Here is a 24,489-nt window from a genome sequence, read left to right as displayed (position 1 = left end):
TATCAAAGTGACAAGGCTGTAAACTCCCACAATTCATGCTATAGTAGTGGAGAGACGTTGAAGGATGAAGGTGCATCAATGGCAGCAACTTCAGCCTGAAATGGTAGTTCAACCAGCTAAGGAAATTTCAAGGAATTGATTGAGCAAATTTTGGATTCAAAACAGAGCATATCCTGGCAGAGCATATCCTGGCAGAGCATATCTTGGAGCATTCTGGAAATCTTGGACTCATAACAGAGCAAGCATATCATAGTATAGTATATATTGGAATATTAATACAACTTTAATGTAAGTATCACTCATGGAAATCTTGGACTCATCCTGATAGAGCATATCATGGAGATTTAATATCTTTACCCCTACATGTTTGTTTTTAAATAGAGGACATGGTCCTCAGCATATTGTATTATGAAAAATAAAAGGCGAATTATAATTACTTCTTTAGTTGTGTTTCGCGTTCAGAGGAGACTGACTTGCTCATTTTATTTTTTGTTCTGTTATTTTTTTTTTCTGCGGTTTTTAAAATATATTTAGCTTCTAAATATATTAAAATAATATTTTTTTAAAATTATTTTTTAATATCAATATATTAAAACGATCCAAAAATATAAAAAAATAATTTAAATAAAAACAAAAAAAAATATTGTTTTTTATTCCATTAGAATATACTATAAAACATAGATTTAAATTAAAGTTTTGAAATCAAAGTCTTTTGTTGTCTATTATTAACTATAAAAAACAACTCAAGACATCGGGTACAATCCCATGACACCTTTTTTTTTTTTTTTTGAATATCATTATAAAAGATGGTGATCGATAATTTTTCTCTATGCTCCCTTGTTTTTCCTTCATTTTATCATCTCTCTAGTCTCTAGACCAAATGGTAATAGAAAATGAACTTTAGATATCGAAATGCAAGAAGAAAATTAAGGATGAAGTGAAATATCTAGAATGCCCTTGAAGATGGAAAAAAACTCCTTCTTATATATCTTATGAATAGCAATGACTTTCAAAGTAATAATGCCATGGAATGACCTCAAAACCCTGCTTTAATTTCTTATCCATCATGCAAGATAATCAATTTTTTATTTTGATTTTGTTATAAATTAAAAATTAAAATTCCAGTCAAATGTTGATCTTCTAAAACTAAAATTCATCGTTTTCTATAATTATTAGCAAAACGGGGCATGAAAGAGCAATATCTTATAAATTTCAAGTATTCTCTAGTTTAGTTTATACCTCACTCCTCATGTGGTGGTCACGAAGTAATGATCGAATTAGGGACAGAGGCTGATTAACTTGCTGGGAAACCATGGACTCTTTCTTTCTGCATTTTACAATCGTTTTTAAAAAAAATTAAATTTTTTTTATTTTTTTATTTACTTTAAATTAATATATTTTTAGTGTTTTCAAATCATTTTGATATACTAATGTCAAAAATAATTAAAAAAAAAAAAAAACAATAGCTTGCATTTTGATTTTGATACGAAATATTATTTGAAAATTAAACCACAATTACATTGCCAAACAAGCTGTTTTAAGTTAGAAACAATAAAACAACAACAATTTTTTTTTTCCTGGAGGAGCGAAATTAGAAAATTGTAATGATCAATATGAAAAATATATTGTAAAGACTGTAATTTTGGGAGGGCCATGACTTCTTTGATATCTCAAAGGGCAAGGAGGTATAACAAATAATTTTAAAAAGATAGGTGATTCAGATCCTCTCATATTTTTCTCCTTCGATACATCAAAGGGTAAGAGGATATAACAAATATACTAAAAAGGATAAGTGATTCATTATAGCTCCTCTCATTTTTTATTTTTTTTTACCATTACAGCGTGGTAATTTTTTTATCCTTCACATGAAAATTTGAATGCCTTTAAACTAAGGATTCCAAGTAGGGATATTTTGGTATTTGTATTTTTTTATTCACTCCAATGTATTGGCATGTGCACTACATGTGTCAGTATTATGGTCTTTCAACCTCAATTCTTTTTTGTTAATTATTAGTCTGGTCAAGGATAGTTATATAATTGATGATTAAAATAATATTTTTAATTTGAAAAAACTACTGACACATGTAGTGCACATGCCAATACATTGGAGTCGCTCGCGCACTTTGAATAGTGCATGCGACAACTTCAAGTGCTTAAAAATGAGATTCCGTCATCTCATGTTATTCCTCTTTGTTTTCTTTTCCATTTGGAGTTGCATGTGGCGTCCAGATATTATCGATTTATTGTCTGTGACCCTTTCCCCCCTTTCATTTCTCTCTTCTAGCCCGATAAATACATTATGGTCCTTATTGTTATTGGTATTTCAGATTTGATCATTTTAATTTTGATTTTTGTATTTTTTTTCATTTTTTCTTTTGTTAAAGTTTTATTTGTTTTTCCAATTTAACCATTTCTTTTTAATTTGTATAGATATTTTTTTTTTCCATTTGATCCTTCTACTTTTAATTTTTAATATTTGTCCTTTGCTTTTTTTTCAAAGTTTTTATGACTACAATTTTATCCTTTATAGTTTTTGTTTTTTTCAATGATAATAATAATGATGGTGGAGGCATGGCGGCAATAATGATAATCGTAATGATGATAATAATATTTATAATAATACTAATAGTAATGATGATGGTCATAATAACAATAGTAATACTGGTTTGTTACAATAATAATAGTTATGACGGTAATGATAATTGTAATGATAATGATAATAAAAATAAAAATGATGGTTAAATGATATTAGTAGTAATAATAATAGTATCATTACTAATGATGGTGAGAAAGATAATAACGATAATAGTAACAATAATTGTGATGATGATGATAATAATAATAATAATAGTGATGGTGATGGTGGTGATGGTGATAATAGTAATAAAAATAATAATGATAGAAATAATAATAGTAATAATGATAATATTACTTATTATTATTAATAATAACACTATTTCGATCATCATTATTTGAATTGTTATTTTTTTAATTTTTTTTAATTTCATCATTTAATATTTAATTTATTAAGAATTAAAGCTTCATTATTTTTCTATAATGGATGCTTCGTGTCTAATGACTTGGGTCACAAGTTTTAAGAAGTTAATACATTTTTTTAAATGGCTTAATGATTCTTTTTATTTTTTTTATTAGATTAATCCAATCCTATAATCTAGACTACCAAGTTTGACAAAGTATCCCATGTAAGCTTAACTCTAATTTGTGTTATTAAATATTTATCGTAATCAGTTTTTTAATATTCTTTTTATTTTATTTCAATACTTTAACATTATGTTTTTTATAAAAAAAAAAAGTCCTGCTCACATCTACCTAGCACGGGCATCAAGTCTAGTAGATGGTAAACTGGTTATAGGTTCATGGGCAAGTAATGATATTTAAGACGAGTTTCTCTCTCAATTAAGAGCTCTTTGAAGAGTGATGGAGTTGGTAGTTAATTAAATTCATGGCAATCGGCATAATCAAGTGTCCGTCAATCAGAGTATTTTTGTCCCCACCGGACTTCCATTGGACCACCGGACGCCACCCCAGCATTGTTAATTGCTTAGCTAATTGTTCCTAACTAACGAAGTGCATGGTGGTGGTGGACAATTTTGAGGTGATAGCACGTGCGAGTTAGTGGCAAATGGGTTTAAAATACTATAAAAGCAACTCCTCCATTAGAGACAATACGGCAGCCACTTGAACTCATACCTTGTTTCATTAAATACATAACTAACCAACCAAAATTGCTGGTGTAAATTTTAGTTAATTCTTTGCTTCATCATTCTAGTGTTTTTTTTTTCTATTTTTTTTAATGCTATGACCTAATTTTTAAAATATCATCTCAAAAATTTTATTTTGTTAGGGCTAGCATAAAAAGAAAAGCTTTAGCATGCTTAGGCTTACAAGTCCAGGTCTGTGCACCAGTTAATTCTTTTTCCAAAGAAATAGGTGAAGAACTCACCGTCCACCCAAATTTTTTTAAATATAACAAACAATGTGTCATGTACTAGAATATTTATTTGGTTATTTTCGATGATTGAAAAATTAGGGTTTAAGTTTTGGACCTTTAAACACAAATCTTGACTTGTTTTCACCATAAAAACTCCACAAACATCATAAAAATTTAAATAATTCTATTTTCAACTAAAAAATACTCTTTAATCAGACTTAAAATATCAAATTAAATAAAAAGGCTTTAGGGATCTAATATACTCTTTTTTTCTTCTTCTTCTTTTTTTTTTTTTTCTGACATGATTAAAGGATAAAACCACCTCCATTCAACTTCTCTTCTCCAAGACTAATCAATTAACATCAAGATTAGATTTTTTTTTTTTTTTTTGTGGCTAACTAATCTTTCTTTCTTATCTTTATTTTCTTGTGACTTTCTCTCCATCTTTTCAATATCCAGGAATAAAATGTTACAAAAAATTAAAATTTTTGGAATGAAACATGAGAACTAAAAACTACATGAACAAATTAATATAAAAGAAATTTCAAGAATTAAATTGAATTTTTTGAAATAAATTAGATTAGACTATAGTAGAACAATGCAATCTATGGAGTTTTCGCTTTAGCTGTAGTGAAACCCATAACTATTTTAGTTTATACTAGATATGTTGCCTGTATGTAGCTGGACATTTTTTTTTAATGTAAAAGAAGTGATAGGTAAACAAAACTCGAGCCCCAAGTTATTGGTTAAATTACCAATTTAAATATTTATTAAAAAAAACAATAGTAAATAAACAGACAAAAAAGAAAAGAAAAGAAGAACCACACCTAAACTTATTTGGATTATCAAATAACTCCATGCTAACCTAACTAAAGGAAAACTGGAAAAAAAAAAAAAAGAGTTACATCTAAAAAAAATAGAAAAAAAAACCGGCTTAAAAAAGGGGGGAAAACTAGGCAAACTTAGGCGAACCTCTTAATTAAAACTAGTCCAATCTAAAAAATTACAACTTGTTAAATTATGAACCCAAATTCAATTTATCCAATTTAATTTCGAAGAATGCAATCCTTGAAAAAACTATTAATAAATAAACTTGCAAAAGAAAAGGAACGGCAAAACAATGAGGCAAAAATATGAAAAGAAAAAACCTGATAAGGATGAAATCCAAAAAAAAAAAAAAATTACAATTAAAAGAATTAGGATCAACCTTGAAAGATTAAAAAATCATAGGGGGTGAAATTGAAAATAATTTGTAATATGATATATTATTTATAGATTAAAAAATGGTGGGGTGAAATACAAAAACATTGTTGAGGGATAACCCAATATAATCAAATAAAAAAAAATAAGAAAAAAAAAGTTTTAAAAAGAGAATTAAACATAAAAAATAAAAAAAGTTAAAAACGAGGATAAAAAATAAGACAACATCAATTTAAAAAAAGAGAAAAAAATAAAGTAAACCTCTTAAACCTGATCTAATCTCTAAAAGTTGTATCTCATGAAATTTTTTACCTAGATTTAATCAAGAAATATAATTTCTCAACCAATTTAATTTTAAAGGATGCGATCGATAGAAAAGTTTTAATAAAAAAATTTGCAAAAGCAATTAAAAACAAACGAGGATAAAATTTGACAGGAAAAACCCAAGGAGGGTGAAATTTAATGAAAAAAATAAACAATTATTCCAAATAAAATAAATATCTATTAAAATAATAAAGATCAAATTTTAAAGTTTTAAAAAATCATATGGGGAAAAAATTGACAACATTTGTAAGAACCAAGAAAACCTAGACAAACATCCTAAAGCATAACTAAATCTTAAAAAGCTTGCAACCTATGAAACTCTGGATCTGAGCCCTATCAAGAATACTATAAGCCAATTTAAAGATATAAATTTAAAAAACTTATCAAAGCAAAAACAAAAGGATAACAAAAAAATCCTTGAGCGAACCCGGGTAAACAAATCAAACACATATGACCTACAACAAGAAATTGAAAAGTCCTTATAAATCGGAAAGCGAAAAAAAACTGGCAAAAATATATTAAAAAATGCTTAAAAAAATAGAAGTCGACTCAAGCTAATCTTTCAAATTTATTATTCAGGTCATGAGACTGAGGTTCCTCATTAAAAGCAAACTTGAAAAAACAAAGAAGCAAGATTCTTAATCAAACAAATATTGATAGATGAAATTAAGAAAAAAATAATCAATAAAAAAATATTTAATTTGAAAATAAATGCCTAGGGGTAGAATTGAAAAAAAAAACAAATCAATCAAGAAAATGATTCAAAACAAAACAAATAGAAATTAAAAGAATGATGAACAAATTTCAAAACAAATTATAAAAAAAGTTAAATGATTAGGGATGAAATCGAAAATAAAATCCAATTAGAAACAATCAATGTAAATAAAAAAATTACAAATAAGAGAAGAGAAATTGATTCAAAAGTAAAAATAAATTGAAAGGTTGATATGAATTTTTGTATGGTCAGCATGCAATCCAAAAAAAGAGAGAAAAAAAAAGTAATTTCAGTCAAATTATAAAAAACTACCTTGAAGGTATCACTTATAAAAGAATAAAATATCGAGATAAATTAAATAATATATAATTATACTTATATTTGGCGGAGCTAGCCGCACGCATCCTTAGAAATTCATGGAGATTAAATTGTCCTTTTCCAATGACCACATGCTTAAGCTTCAACTTACTAAAAGCTCTTTTCAAAATTCATGAAATAGTACAAAAATCAAGAGTTTTTAGTATACAAGGATGGAACATGGGACACAAGATCAAGAAAATACCCAGTCACTATACATAAAAACACTCTTGTGTAGAAGATATTAAATTATTTTATTCAAAAGTTTTATTAATAATTTTATTTAATTACCGAAATAATTTCATTAATAATTCTTAAAAAAAAATTGATGTTATGCTGAAAAGATCATTCTATCGTCGGCGAAAGATGAATAAAAAAAAAATCATGATACTTTTGTAAATAATAGTATTATGTGTTTTGAGACATAATAAAACTCCTAGAAAAATTAGGGTTTTGGATAATTGATGATATTGATATAGCTGGAAGTTTAGGCTCACGTACATTAAATTTTGCACAATTCCTCCCTTCTCTGATAATAATGCAATGCTAGAAAACGCACATCTAAAAGGGAAAAAAAATAAATCTCAGTGAATATACCTTATCAGATTGGTTCAGGTAAATGTCATTTTCGGTGAACCATAATTACTAATTCAATGCAGCTAGGCTGCTAGGGTACAGTACTTACTCCATGATTCACCATCATCACCATATATATATATATACCCATTAAGTTCATAAAATGAAAAATAAAAGTAAATAATATAAAAATCTTTTATTTTGGTCATTTTCAAACCCATTTACAATTAACACGCATGTGCTATCACAGCAAAATATTGGATCAGATGGTCCATGGATACTATTAATTTTTATATATATATCGGGTATTTCTTAATTTTGTGATAATATTAGGTATATATTATAAGAACTCTTACTATATTAACTTATTTTCTTTGAAGTGGAGCCGAATGAGTTTGAAGTTGGTACAAATGTTTAATGTGAGTCAAACTGTAATAAAAATGTTGTATTATTATACTAATAAGTAAAGATATTTATTTTATCATAAAAGAACATACATAACATAAAAAATTATCTAAGAAAAGCCTAAAGTTTATACATGTTTAAATTTATAAATATGCAAAAATAAAACTCAAGATAAACTTGCAATATGTATAAGATTAAAGTCTTAACTTGCATACTAATAATAAAAATAACAATGTTTAAATTAAAACAAAAATGATACTTATTTATTGAAGTACTTTGAAAGAATAAAATTTTTGTCACTATCAAGGATGAATTATTTGTCCTTAAAATTTTATTACTCCTCACTTGTCTAACTAGGATATTTATAATATATTTTCCAGGATTTCTATAACACCACCTATCTTTATATATGCTTTTTAAAACAAGATCTTTGAGTTAAAATTAAAAAAACTAAAATATTTCTCAACAAATATACATGGACCTAAACTCTAGATATTAGAGAAAAAACCAAAGCATAAAAGAGAATGAAACCATTAAAAGTGAGGTGAGAAAGAGTGAAAAAAATCTGAAATTTTTAAATTAAAAATTCTTCCTTCACCCTCCTTTTTTATAGTGAGTTTTAAAAATTAAAAGATTGAAGAATCAATAATAATGAATTCCTACCATTATCAATCTTTGATTAGCCATCATAAATAAAGAATTGAATCTAGAAAAACCAAGAGTCTTTTGAGTAGGAAAATCAAGGGTATTTAAAAATTAATTTCTTGTTTACCCATAATTTATTTAAATCATGTTAAATAAATAAATTTCCTAACACCAATCTAATATGATTGTCAAGTCTCCTAATTTCTCTCTTTCTTTAATAAGAGGAGTTCAAGAGTCTTTGGAAGAAGAGATCATTTCCAATAATTATGTGGGTGGACAAGGGTTTACCTGGCAGAGTCAATCTACTTAGATTGTTAGCTCGTGTTTTCTAGTAATTCTATGAGAATTTACTCGATGTGACTTCATCAACTTGGTAAGTTTAAAATCAACTTGAATGACCGGAAAAAAAAAAAAAATGATTGTAAAATCAATTGCCAACAAAATGACATGGTGATTATTTGAGATCACGATAACTTAATAGAAAACAAAACATTATGAAAACTAATAAAAAAAATTAAATATTAAAAAATAAAATTGAAATAAAAATAAAAAAACCAACATCCAAGTATAAAATTGAAAAAAAAAAAAAAAAAATCAAAGTACCCAAAAATAGGCCCAAGCAAAGCAAGCCCATGTGGTTCAACGGGCCTAGACCTTAATAAAGAAAACCCCGGGCATGTGAAAATCCATTCTCAACCAATTTTTTTTTTTTTACATAAAAAACCTAAAAATAACCAAGACACATAAATAAATCTTTTTATATCTTTTAAATAACCCAAAAAACAATCCAAAAATTAAAAATCAACTTGAAATCTAAAATTTTCTAATATCAGATCCACTCTTCTAGACAATTTAAAGGTGAAAGAACATCTTCATGATTTTTTTTATCAAATAAAACTTGTTGGCATCAAAATTGATTATTTTAGTGGTTGAAATCGATATTAATTAATGATTTTTTTTTTTGTATCATTAAAACCCAGTGACTTTCTCTCTTTTACATAATTATCTTTTTGTTTTTATTTAAAAATAATTATATATATATATATTGTCAAATACATTTTCTCCTCTAAATGTAAAATTTTGCAAACTCTTCACAAATGTTTATTTTAATTATCATCAAATTAAATAAAAATTAGTTTTAAAATTACGTCAATACATCGGGTTACCAATAAAATCTAGTGAATACTAAGCTGAGTTTTGAAAATTTAGGGGATGAACACGTTTTAGCAAAAGAAAAATTCTTTTTACTCTTACTGCAGGTGACGACGTCCTTTTAAGCAGGTGCTACCATAAATGCCATCGCCCTAAGCTACTTCAACCTTTGAAAAAAAAAGAAAAGGTTCCTCTCATTGCAAAAACATCACTGTTTCCGTCATGGAAAGAGAACCAACAACGGCAACAAATTTCTTGTTCTCTGCAACGCAATGGATGTACATTCACTCATCCCTTTGGGATGCATCTCTTGCTTTGTTGGGACTCTTTGTTTTCCGATGTATCAATGAAAGGCTCACCAACAAAGGCCCTATGCTATGGCCTGTGCTGGGGATCCTACCCACCATGTTCCTCCACATCAACGACATGTACAATTTCGTCACGAGAGCTTTAAGCAGAGCAGGGGGAACCTTCCACCACAAAGGAATGTGGATGGGAGGGGCATATGGAGTCGCCACGTCTGATCCTTCCAATGTCGCGTATATTCTTAAAACGAATTTCAAGAACTTCCCAAAAGGGAAATACTTCAGAGACAGGTTTCGGGATTTGCTAGGAGATGGTATTTTCAATGTTGACGATGAATTGTGGAGGGAACAAAGGCAATTAGTGAAAGCAGAGATGCATTCAAGCAGGTTCATTGAGCACTCGCTTCAAACCATGCAAGATCTGTTGCACCAGAAGCTGTTGAAGCTGACAGAAAAACTGGTAAAGTCAGGAGATAGTTTTGATCTCCAAGAGGTGCTTCTTCGGTTTACGTTTGATAACATTTGCACTGCAGCTTTTGGCGTTGATCCTGGGTGCTTAGCCCTGGATTTTCCTGAAGTTCCCTTCGCAAAAGCTTTCGAAAAAGCAACAGAATTAACTTTGTTCAGGTTCCTGATTCCGCCTTTCATTTGGAAGCCCATGAAGTTCTTTGGAATAGGATACGAGAAGGCACTGAAGGAGGCAGTTGCGATTGTGCATGACTTTGCTGAGAAGACAGTGAAGGGTAGAAGGGACGAGGCAAGGAAGCATGGTAGCTTGGGTCATCAATCTGATCTCTTGTCCAGGCTTATTGAGATTGAATATACCGGACGAGGAAAGAAGCTGCAATTCCCAGATAAGTATTTCAGAGATTTGTGTGTCAATTTCATCCTAGCAGGGAGAGACACCACTTCGGTGGCATTGACATGGTTTTTCTGGTTAGTACACGGCAATCCAGAAGTGGAAAACAGAATTCTATGCGAGATTAACGACATCTTGTCCCTTCGTGAGACACAGACAAAAGACGAGATCATTTTCACTATGGAAGAACTGAACAAGATGGTGTATCTCCATGCAGCATTATCCGAATCCCTGAGGCTGTATCCGTCCGTACCAACTGAAATGAAAGAAGTGGCAGAAGACGATGTTCTCCCTGACGGCTCCATAGTTAAGAAGGGCGCTCGAGTCTTCTACTGCATATTCTCAATGGCCAGGATGGATTCTGTATGGGGGAAAAAATTGCTTGGAGTTCAAACCAGAGAGGTGGATCAGGGATGGAAAGTTCGTAAGTGAAAATCAGTTCAAATATGCGGTGTTTAACGCCGGTCCAAGGTTGTGTCTGGGGAAGAAGTTTGCATACATGCAGATGAAAATGGTGGCAGCTTCAATCCTGTTGAGTTACTCAGTTAAGGTCGTTGAAGGCCATGATGCTTCTCCGAAGATGACGACCACACTTTACATGAAGAATGGACTCCTGGTGACTCTGATGCCGAGGTTGGTGAACGTTTAACGTTGCTCTAATGCCAATATTTAATTTGTTTGCATTTGCGGAGCTGTCTTAGCTCTCGCTTCGATCACTTTCCATATCTGAAACTTCAGCCTATGCGTATGATTCGTACGATCGATCTAAGAATATTTTACCCAAAAGAACAAAGAATAGCGTCCTCTTTGTTTAGCATATTTATGATGATATAGAGATTCCATCCGAATTTTCTGTTTGTTGAACATCCAATCAAATGCAAGGTCTGCACGCCTTTTAGAGATCTACAATCATTATTAAAATCTTGATATCATTTTAAATTTAATAATTTGGATTTGGATTTTATTTCATATATTTAAATCTTATTATGATAAGCGATGCATTCTCAATCTTTTATTGATTTATTTTTTCTTTTTTATATATAAAACCTAACTTCTCCTGGGCTCAGCAAAGAGAAAGACCCACCTCCCTCAATACTATCAGTGGGATGCTGGTTCAGACCAATATCCCAAAGACATATCCAAGTTGTAATTTTTGGTACATGAACTGTAATGGTAGCTGGTGATATTTCATAGCTGGCTGGTTCAATAATATGCTTCGTAATTATTCATTTTATTTATTAGCCAACCAACTCCATTTCTGGGCATAAATGAATGCCACCGGTCAAAGTTCATATGGATGGATCATGTCCAAAAATATTACTGCTTTAAAAAAACCAGAGGAAACCATCCATATGCCCCGTTTCCTTCTCATCACCCAACTTTTCAGAGCTAGTAACTTCCGCTTTATTTTCTAACTGTTAAGAACTTATACAATTTAATTGACACTACATGGCTTCAGAAAAATCGAAAGGTTTCTGGTGCCTGACTTTAATCCACTCGTAGCTTAACCAGAACGTCTGGTATTCATTATTTAAGTTGTTCCAAAACGTCTGGTTTCATTTATAGTTCCAGAAAATTCAACATTGTTTCCTTAAACATTAAAGAAAATATTACAAAATAATATAAATTATATATTAAGATATCATTTAAAAATTTAAAGTATTAAATTCAATTAATTTTTTAATATAATATCAAAACTTTGATGATCAAACAGTCATGGATTTAAATCTATCATCTCTATTTATTTGTTTTCTAAAACATTCTACTTTTGAAATAAATATAAATATAAATCAATCGGATAGTATTAAATTATTAAAATAATTATACATCAAATATATTAAAAATACAATATACTCTTCTAAATAATATTTTACTTTTGAAATAAATATAAATATAAATTTATATTTATACTATTCAATTAATTAAGGAGAACAGAGAAGTACACACACTACACAGCCTATCTATTAGACTTTCTGTACATTACTATTGAAATAATTGTCGATTCCGACTACCAGATGTATTTAAGACAACCAATGGAATTAAACACAACCAACCACCGAGACAAACACGCTTTAAGCTTAGCATTTACTACCTACTTCATCCAGAGATGGAATAATATTTTTTTTTCAGAAAAAAAAAAGAATAAATAGATATTTTCAATGCGTTTTTTTATATAAAAATTCTCAAACATTAATAAAAAAACTAATACATATATTTAATTAAATAAATTGATATTAGATCGAGAGAAAGCTAAAATTAAAATACATGATCTTGTAATATAGGTTTTGCACCTGGTTGTGTTAAATAACTTTATTTTTTAAAATAAATATTTTATTTAATCAAATGATTTTATGTGCAAATAAATTGATATAAAAATAATTCATAAAAATAAATTGAATAAAATTATGTAGTTCAATTATCAAACAATTTAATATTTGAAGGCAAAACTGAAAAAAAAATAATTTAAAAATAAGCAATAAAAAAAATTGGATCATCTAGGGCTAATTCACAAACCACGCAACCATGGGCCCTGGATTAGAATAATCTCGTAGAAAGAAAAAAAAATACAGAGATCAATTCCTAAAAAAAATAAATGATCAATGATAAAATTTTTAAAAAAATTAATTTGAAAAAATAACCTGAAAATGACAAAAGTCAATCTATGTTAACCTTTGAAATCCAAGATCATGAGGGCGGGACTAATTACATATATAGAAGACAAACCCCCAAAAATAACGAACCAAAATTGTTAATAAAAAAAAATGTTAAGGGGTGAAACTCTAAAAAAAATTAATCTTAAAAAAAAAAAAAAACAGAGTTAACACAAGTTAATTTGCTATCCTCATTACTATGGGCATATGATTGAGATAACCCACATAAAAAAAAATAAAAAGAAAAAAAAAAGATCAATTAAAAAAAAATATTGAATGATGAAATTAAAAATAAAATAATTTTATAAAAAATACCTAAAAAAAGACCGAAGTCAACACATATCATCCTTTTAAACCCTTGGATCATGAGGCCGAAACTAAGTCAATAAAAAGAAAAATAAATATTGAGGAATGAAATTGAAAACAACACACACACACATATATATATATATATATATATATATATATATATATATTAAGAATTGAGAGGAAATTCAACATAAAAATATTTTTTTAAAAAAACAATTCAAGTCAATTCGAGTTTACTTATCAGAATATCAATTTAAGCCCATAGAAAGTAAATTGAAATGAGTTATGAATCCTATTTCTTAATCAATTTTAATGTTTAAAAATAAAAATTAACATATATTATCATTGAATATTCATGCATTTTTTATTTAGTTGTTGCAATTTGGGCTTATATACAATTATTATAAAATTATTACAAATATAACCATTAAAAGATCTAATCTTATTTAAAAAGTATGATATAATAGGATGATTTTAACATTGTAAACTTAATTTAAATAGATATTTATTTTAAATTAGAAAAAAAAAATTAGGTCTAAAAGGCTAGACTTTCATTTTTGTCCTCTAAAAAACAAAGTCTAGTTACACTTTTACCAAGGCCAGATTCATGTGTGTGGCATTGTTCTTTCTTGTTAATTGAGTGTACTTAGCATCGTTCTTTCAATAGAAAAAATGTTTCAGGAGACGATATGTCGTCTATTACTATAAGTTTCTCACCAACTTTAATGAAAGAACAATTATATTTGAACTTTTAGATCATCAAAACCCAAATTTGAACATTTTTTGACTTGAAAATAGTTTTAAAATATCATAAAAATTTTCAATAACCTTATTTTCGATCAAAAACACCTGAGTTTTTATCTATGTTTTCTAGCATGTTTAAATAGTAAAACCACTATTATTGAACTCTTCATTTTAAGACAAATATGTTGACGCCGAAAATAGTTTTTTTTTATGGTCGTGATGTGGCTGGTCAAATCTCTTTTCTCTTACCTCTTTTTTTCAATGACTTGCTTTTTTTATCTTTCAGAACTTGAGGACTAAAATATGATAAAAATAAAGTTTGAGGATTAATGTATGTAAAATTAAAAAAATCAAATAATAATAAGAAAATAACTTCAAGGACCAAAGTTTACCATTTCACGAATAATAAAGAATGGTATTGTCCCTGTACAGTAATGTCCATAGTGTTTTTACATTTTAGGTGTAGTGAAACGAGGCATAAACATAATAAAAACACCATTTTTGTTTAGTGTTTTTTATATTATAATTGTAATACAATTTAATTAATAGATATTTTCAAGGTTAGGATCAATTTAATTATAACTTTAATACAATTTAAAATTGTTTTTGGTGTGTATCTAATAGCGTAGACATCCATGGCGCTCTTTTTTTACTTTTCTTTTCTTTTTTATACAGTCGCAGCATAACAGAGAAGACAAAGCTAGCCAAACCCTTGCTTCACAAGGAAAATCAGAGTACAAGAACTTAACATTGTGCTCTTGGGATGGAATCATTCCTGGAGCATATACAAGAGCCATGTTCAAAAACACTGTAAGTGATAGAAATTGTGAGAAAATACATAATATGGCTCCTGATTTTTACTGCTGTGGAGCAGGAACTGCTGGTGATAAAGAGGCAGTAACAGGTTTCCAACCTGGCATGGGGTCCTTGTTCAAGTCACTGCCTTATTGTATCTGTTCATCTTTGAATGTCCAGTTAATAGTCTCTATTACATCTTTGGCTTCATGATTGCTTGTCTTCAGATATGTTCACTTCCTAGCTGAATCTGCTTCGGGACCGCGCACACGAGCCCAGAATCAAAAGTTGATATTCAGATAAAACTTCTTCTACATAAAGATTAGCTATTTTCTCCCTGATAAGAGAATGGCAATTTGAGAAAGCCACCCACCACCTGTCCAGTTTTCCAGGTACCATGGCCAGGGGCGGAACTAGGATTATTTGTTAGGGGGGCCAAAAAATATAATATATATTTTTAATTTATTATATATAAAAAGTAAAAAATAAAATAAAACTACTTGATTTAGTTTTATTTAAAGAACGTATTACAAAAATATATAATAATCTTTGTACCTATTAAATACAAACATACAAAATATATAAGAAGCATTAACTAAAACGAAACATTATTTATGTTTAATAAACTTTGAAATAAAATAATAAATAATAATTCTTACATATTTATTTTAATTGTGCTCGTCGTTCTTTCATCGAATAGAAATCATCGATTATCATATCAATTGGGAATCTTTGAACAATTTCTTTTTCTATATAAACAATCAAATAATTTGCAAGAAAATCATCCTCCATCCGATTGCGAAGTCTTGTTTTAACAATCTTCATCGCTGAGAAAGCTCTTTCAGTAGTTGCTGTCGAAACAGGAAGAGTCAAGATAAGCCGAATCAACCTGTCAATGAGTGGATAAATTGTTGATTTTTCTGTTTCAACCAATCCTTGATATAAATCTGCAATCGATGACATATTCTTTAACTTTGGATGATTGGGTACATCAACCTCATAATGTTGCAACTGAAATCTCAAATGAATTTTTTCTTAGTCAGAAAAATCTTCAGGATAGAACTTGTCAACAAGCAAGCATATAAAAGAGTTTCCCAACCATCGTCTCTTAACTTCTGAATTAAAGTCTTTGTGCTAGTCACCAAATGCATAGCATTTAAAATGTCTTGAGATTTTTGTTGCAATGCTTGACAAAGCATATCAGTAATTCCCATAACATTCTTCATTATATGTAAGAAGAATGCAAAATCAAATGACATTAGCAACTTAAATGAAAAGGCCGCATCACCTCGTTGAGAATAAGTAGATCCATCTAAAGCAATGTTCTCAAGAACCAAGCAAGTTACCCCATACATTTTTATCAAACTGCGAATTGATTTGAAATGCGAACTCCATCTGCTATCTCCAGGTCGTTGCAAACCACCTACTTGATTAAATCCTTTACCCGTTTCAATCTCACCAATATCAACTAGATGCTCAATTGTAGCTGCTTGAAAAGCCCGTAACTTATCATTACGCTTGCAAGAAGCGCTAACAATGTTAATAATAAAGATCAAATTCTGAAAGAAAGTGTGAACATCAGATATTTCTCTAGCTGTAACAATAAGAGCCAATTGTAACTGATGAGCTAAGCAATGTACATAATATGCATAAGGGCAATCATTAATGAATAAAGCTTGCAAACCATTCCACTTTCCACGCATATTACTGGCACCATCATATCCTTGACCCCTAATATTTTGAACATCAAGATTATGATGAGATAAAACAAAGGAAATCTCTTCCTTAAGAGTTGCAGCAGTTGTATCTTTGACATGAACTATATCCAAAAATTGTTCTCGTATAAATCCACTTCTATCAACAAACCTAATAACAAGGGCCATTTTCTCTCTTCTAGATTCATCTCGAGCTTCATCAACAATTAAACAAAATCTTGCATCACCAATCTCATGACGAATTGAAGACTGAACATTTCTAGCAAAGACATGCAAAATTTCTTTTTGAATTTGATGTGAGGTGTATTTAGCATTTTGTGGAGCATTACCCAAAACAAGAGCACCTACTTGTTCATTGTATGATGCTAAAAGTTCCATCATTTCAAGAAAATTACCTCGGTTTTTTGATTCTGGACGTTCATCATGCCCTCTAAAAGCACATGCTTGAAATGTGAGCCAACGAACAATATCTATTGAAGCTTTAATACGCAATCGATTATTCTGAACTTCTTGAGTAATTTGCCTCTTAACTACCTTCTCAATATGACATGACTGATTTTTCAAATTTTCCAAGCACCTGGTAGCAAATCTATGAGTTGAATTTGGACCTTTTCCCATATGAGTAAAAAAAGCACATCGTTCCCCATCATTAACTTTCTTCCAACAATTAAATCCTTTAACAGTAAATGTGTCTGATCCTAGCTTTCCAGATGGTTTACTTGAAAATAAATAGCAAGGAAAACAAAATGCAGTATTTTTCTCTGAATATTCAAGCCACGGATAACTTTTGAACCAATGAGACTGAAATTGACGAGGATGTTTATTACCAGTTAGCGGATATTCAGACATGAAAGGTTGATATGGCCCCAAATTAATGTATGCCCTTCGAATTTCATCTTGTTGATTAACCGGGTATTCCTAAATTTGAGGACGATTGCTTGGATCTCTAATTAAATGAGCAATATCAATTCTAGTAAGAGGCTGCTCATCAATTAGCGCAGGTTTTTTGTAAACTGAAGTACATAGAGGCTGCTCAACCATAACTTCAACATTACTTGGAGTTGGTTTACTAGGCTGTGAGCTTTCAATATTTTTCCTTTTTTTTTTCAAAAAAAGAATCAATTCTTCTTATTTTGTTCATGGTTCAACCTAAAATCAAAACATATATAGTGAGAAAAAATTGATAATTTTGGTGGCTCTGCTAAAAAACAAAACATAAAAAAAAAATCCATGCATAATCAAAACAAACCAATAAAATATATCTAATTAATTAGAAAAAAAATCACTATAACAAGAATTCAAAAAACAATTGTTAGAACTAGCAAATTTGAAAAAAAAGAAGCAAAAATTATAAAAAAAATCTTATTAAATTCTTAATAAACATCTCAAAACAAAATAAAAATATATTTTAAATTTGAGTTATCGATATCCAATTACGTACCTTGTTTTGTTTACTGAGAGATAAATCAAATAGTACTCTGCTTCAATTTTTCCACACAAAAATTCTATTTAGGATTTTTATTCTTGTTTTTGTTTTGATGGTTGCGTTGGAATTGCAATAATTTATATTAGGGTTGTATTTTGTAGTCTATAAGGAGAGAAAAGACAAGAAAGACATTGATCCCTTTGTATATTTTTTCTTTCCCCGGTTGGCATTACTTTCCATATAGGTTTTTTTTTTTGTTCACAATCCATTAATTAATTACACGGCTGTGGGACCATTTTTTTCACCTTTTGTTTGATAATGTGCATTCAACTCTTCACTGCTTCACATAAGCGCAGAGACTGCATGTTCAATAATGTGCATTCAAAATGATTTACCTTTAAATAAAAAAAAAAAAAAATCTTGCAGGGGCCTTGCCTTCCCTTCACTCCGCCCCTGACCATGGCCATGTTCTATAAACTTGTACACGTTTTGCATGAGAAACTGAGTTTTCTTATTGCTATATTGCACTGATCACTTTTGAGGGGTACAGAAACTCTGCTATTTTCTACCTTGGCCTCTGGTTCCCTTGCTGCAATGGCTATTTTTGAGTCTGTCATGAAGGATTTTCTGGAAGTTGGAGTTGTAGTGGTCAAGATCTTGACCTGCCAATTAGCTAATTGTTTTTTTTCCTTGTTTTTTTTTTGAGAAGGTTGTATCTTGATGGTTTGACACGATGATTTTGTCAAGATTGTAGAGGTTATATCCACAAAGTTTACTCCTTTGCAATGGATTGTTGAACCATTTATGAGTGGCAAGATCTCTCTTGTTGATCATTTATTGTGTGTGAAAACTATAAGGTTCAGTCTATCTATTTTCTTAATGGTATTCATTAGCATTTGTCCTTCCAGAATAGGACAGGTAATCTGCCAGTTCTTGTCTTTCATTTCCTGGAATTCTTGTGCATTTTTTTTAAGAAAAAGATAGTAAAGAAGAAGAGCATAGTTTTAGAAAGTCTACAAAATGCTGCAGTCCTTTTCATATATTTTCTTAGGTGGTTGCAATATATATCACTAGATAGTAGACATTTTAGTGCCTGGGTCCATCTGCTAGCTTATGCAATAAGCAAATATACAAATAGCAAACCTGCACTAATTTGCAGCTAAATTTGATCAAAGGAAAATGGACAGGAGAGAGAATGTTCTGATTGATACATCCGATAGTCCTGCCAGCTCAACCCGATTATTGCTATTTACTTTTATGTTTGCCCACACTAGCAACTTGTAAAGGTGCTCCATGGCAGCTCACTACAATATTTCACAGTTTTATTGACGGGTGTATTTTATCGGTATGTGATTCTTAGTTTGTTAGTAATTCCTGTTTGAAATATATTGACAGATTGATTTTGTAGGTAAGTGTGAAATACTGATAGACTATTTACATCAGTAAAGTCGTTGGTGATTGTGAAAGCTACTGTGAAATGCCAACGGATTAATTTCGTTTGTAAATTTATCGCTAAGATTGACATTTCCTGTTCTTTGTCAAATGCCGACGGATATAGTCTGTCGATAAAACCCTCTGTGATTATTTTTAAATATGTTTTTTAAAAATTATTTAGAATATATAATATAAAATTAATATAAATTAATAGTAAAAAAAACCAATTATACAAATATAATTTTTATTAAACATCAAAACAAAAAAAAAAAAATTAATTAAATAATATTCATTACAAATTAACATAATATTGAAAATAGTCACAACCAATTGACCCAATCTATACTAATATTGTATATAACATAACATCTATACCAATAACATCCATACTAATTACAAGGTAAATTCAACATTAACAACAAATTATTCAATTATTATGGAAATACAAACAATATAATATATTCAATAAATTAAAAAAAAAACTCTAGACTAACAATTAAAATCAATGGAAATAATTAAACAAAAATCATGCAATAATAGAGTAAAATTACTAATTATTCCAATATATTTAATTACTAATTACAAGGTAAATTCAACATTAACAATTATAATTCAACAAATTATTCAATTATTATGTAAATACAAACAATAAAATATATTCAATAAATAAAAAAAAACTCTAGACTAACAATTAAAATTAATGAAAATAATTAAACACAAATCATGCAATAATAGAGTAAAATTACTAATTATTCTAACATATTCAATTACTAATTCTAAGGTAAATTCAACATTAACAATTACAGTTCAACAAATTATTCAATTATTATGAAAATACAACAATAAAATATATTCAATAAATTAAAAAAAATATAGACTTTATGAATGAAATATGCTTACCTTAATAATGTGTTTATTTCAAGACTTTATTTACATTATAAAAATACACTAAAACAAAAAACATAACAAAAATAAAAATAGCTAAAACAAAGAAAAACAAAATCCTTAAAGTAAAATGAAATAGAGGAAACACATACTTTTTAATTTGATGAAGATTCAACTAGAGATTGATGAAGATTCAACTAGAGATTACAAGCAAAACAAATAAAAATATTGAAGGAAATGAGAGGAAAAAAAATCAGAAATGAGAGGGGATTAATGGAGCAGATGAAAAAATGAACTGAAGGGGTAGTCGTTGGGATTTATAGCGTAGTTTTACTGACGGCAATAAAAAAATATTATTTTAAATTATTCCATTAGTGAAGTTTCGAAAATCCGTCGGTAAATTTTGAATTTCGCACCATTGTTTTTAATTACCCTCCATATTTTTCATAATCCATCGGTAGTTCCGTCAACAACTTGACGCGGTCAGAGATGCATTTAATGCACCACCCTTTGAAATTCGCATAGTTTGTCGGTGATTTTGTTGGTAATATTGACCCGCTAACATACCGATGGACTGGAATCCGTCTGCAAATTCATGGATGATTGTGGAATTTGCAGTAATTATTTTTCAACTCTTTGTGAAATGCCAATGGATGGTAGTCCGTCTGCAAAGTCATCGGTAATTGTGGCATTTCAAGTAATTATTTTTCAACTCTCTGTGAAATACACTTGGTCATCTCAGCATTTTTGAGGTAGTATAACATGCAGAAGTTAGGGCACATGTCAATTTTCTAGTATCCTAAACTGAGGGGTTTCATCATGGACTTCGCAGTATAGAAGTTCTCTTTTAGCCTGTTCCCTTAAGATAAAATGCTTCTCGCCCATTCAATAATTTTATCATACCCAGTCTCACTCAACTCGTGATTTGACTTGATAGTGAACACTTGTGATATGACCGATAATTTACTGTGGTTCATGCAGTCATCCTATAATGGTTTGCCATAATCTTTCAACAAATCAAAAAACCTAGTTGCATCTGCATTAGGTTCTTCTTTTATAATTGAACATTGACTGACATTACCTTGATTCATTCTCATTGCATTCATAACCATATTCTTGTAAGGATTAGTGTTGTCATTTGCTGTTTCATGCATATTGCTAGCACTAGAAGTTGACTCAACCATCCTTTCTCCTATTCTTTGCTTACTAACAAATACTTCTCTGTGTCTATACCAACACTGGTAATTCTTCATAAACCCTTTGTGTAGAAGATGCATCATTACAACATCTGGATGCAGATACTTTTTATTTTGACACTTCCTGCATGGAAACCTAATATCGCATCTAGTAAAATTCTAGGAATAAATATTGCAAAATTAATAAAACCCTAAACCTCATTGCAATAATTCATTCTCCGCAATCCTTGAGGTGAATCTTGATACATCTATGAACGATTATCAATGACTTCTATCGAACCTCTATAAAATTATGATGACAACATGTATTAATTAACTATGTCAGGTAAATAAATTTGCAAAAATATTGGTTCACCTCGAGATTATCCAACAAACCAATTACAACTTCTCATAAATATTAAATATTAAATATTAAATCAATTATCAATTATCAATGTCCATACAAATTAATACATATAAATTTATGAAAATTACAACTCCGCAATACCATTGATAAAAATTAAAACGGATATGTTAAACAAGCTATTAATTGTTTCAAAACAACACATGTAATTCAGTAATTCAATAAAGTTTCAACAATTTACAAACAAATACAATTTTACAAAATCTAAAATAAACCATAACAAGTATAAAATTATACATTCATATACTACAAGTTTGTTTGAGAAATAACAATAAAACATGTATATTACTAAAAAAAATACATATACTAAAAAAAATAAAATTGACATTTAAATTTTAAAAATTTAAAAGATAAAATTACTTCCAAAAACTGATAAAATCCATCTGTAAATCAGAACACGGATGCTATGACCAAAAAAACTTAAGAAATATGACTTGTTGTGCTGAGAAGAGGGAGATTTTTTTTTTTTTTAGGGGGCTGGTTGTTTGAAGTTGGTAGAGAGTTGGGATAGGGAAGAAAGAAGGTGAACATATAGGAGGAGAGAATTGGCAGAGTAGGTATATATTAACTTTTATTGACAGATTCACCGACAGAGTTATTCTGTTTGTGAGTCCGTCGGCTATTCTGACGGTAAACTTGGTGAGTTGCCATTTCATTTCGTCAAACTATACAAAGCTGTCAGCGAACCATCTTTTTTTTTTTTGCATTCCTTCGCTACCAATCGAATGATATCTGTCGGCATTTCAAATGGTGCAAATTTCGGTCATTATAGGTTACATCTAAAAACTTCCAAATCCGAAAAGCATTCATCTGAGTTGCATGGTGAACTTCTTTTGTTAATAAATTTAAACAATCTTTCGGTGTTATCTTTATTTGCAAGTAATTTGTCGGTAAAATCACCTGAGATGGTTTCCCATTGAATTAGAATATGTGCCTCATTGAATAATCATGCATTTTTTTAATTATTTGTTGCAATTTGGGCTTATATATAATTATTATAAAATTATTACAAATATAACCATTAAAAGATCTAATGTTATTTAAAAAGTATGACATAAATGGATGATTTTAACATTGTAATTTTTAATTTAAATAAATATTTAATTTAAATTAAAAAAATATTTATAGGCCTAAATGGCCAGGCTCACACGTGTTTGTCCTCTAAAAAAAAGAGGTCTAATAACACTTTGACTAAGGCCAGACCCATATGCGAGACATTGTTCTTTCTTGTTAATTGAGTGGACTCGGCATTGTTCTTTCAATAGAAAAAAAGTTTCAACAGACGATATGTCATCTATTACAATAATTTTCTCACTAACTCTAATGGTTAAACAATCAAAATTTAGCTTTTAGATCATCAAAACCCAAATTTGAACATTTTAACTTGAAAATATTCTTAAAACATTTTAAAAATTTCAATAACCTCTTTTTTAACTCAAAACACCTATAATCACTCTAAAAACTAATAATCAAATCAAATCAAATATAAAAACATTATGATTTTTATCTATGTTTTCTAGCATGATTAAAGGGTACAACCACCATTATTGAACTCTTCACTTTAAGTCAAACCCATTGACATCAAAAATAAGTTTTTTTATTGCCGTGATGTGGCTGGTCGAATTTCTTTTCTCTTATCTCTTCTTTTCAATGACTTGCTCCTTTATCTTTTAGAATTTAAGGATTAAAACATGATAAAAATAAAGTTTGATAATTGAAACATGTAAAACTAAAAAATTCAAATAATAATAAGAAAATAACTTCAAGGACCAAAGTTTACCATTTCACGAATAATAAAGAATTGTATTATCCCTCTACAACGATGTCCATAGTGTTTTTACTTTTTAGGAGTAGGGAACGATGCCCAAACACAATAAAACACCATTTTTGTATAGTGTTTCTTATATTATAATTATAATTATAATGTAATGTAATTAATAGATATCTTCAAGGTTAGAGTCAAAATGAATCTAGCATAGTTGTTTAAAAAGTGAAGAAGGCTAATAGATTTAGATAAAACACATGGCATGTAGGCTCGAGAAAGAGCCCACGTAGCACTAGACATGAATTCTTCATCTGGCAGACAACCTGAGCCGCCTAGCACCAATATGTGGCACAACTCGAATAGGCAAAAAGACTTGGATGCTTGACTGACCGGCGGTGACAAACATGAAACGATCGGTGGTCAAGTTTGATTTTCTCGTTTTCTTACATTACGTGGGCAGTCTTTAATATTGTTATAATAATTAAATTATAAAATACAGAAACTAGCTATTTGGTTGCTTCAGATTGTGATTTTCATGGTGGAACTCAAGATGTTACAGACAGTTGTGGCACTTCCTCCAAAAGGGTGTATTCAGCTTGGATTTTTGTAAAAGAAATGATGATACCCTGTTGAAGAAAGGTGCCCAGCCTCCAATCTAACAGAAAGACGAGGACAA

The 24,489-nt window shown here is 29.4% G+C and overlaps 2 pseudogenes; one reads left to right on the top strand and one right to left on the bottom strand.

The window, feature by feature from the left end:
- Positions 1-9,481: 9,481 nt before the first annotated feature.
- LOC118045409 (cytochrome P450 86B1-like) lies at positions 9,482-11,347 on the top strand (annotated as a pseudogene).
- A 4,661-nt stretch (positions 11,348-16,008) lies between these two features.
- LOC118045431 (uncharacterized) lies at positions 16,009-17,745 on the bottom strand (annotated as a pseudogene).
- Between the last annotated feature and the right edge of the window lie 6,744 nt (positions 17,746-24,489).

Source organism: Populus alba, chromosome 10 (assembly GCF_005239225.2).
Source record: "Populus alba chromosome 10, ASM523922v2, whole genome shotgun sequence".
Taxonomy (NCBI): domain Eukaryota; kingdom Viridiplantae; phylum Streptophyta; class Magnoliopsida; order Malpighiales; family Salicaceae; genus Populus; species Populus alba.
The sequence above is the reverse complement of the archived record's forward strand: the minus strand, read 5'-3'. Positions and strand labels throughout refer to the sequence as shown.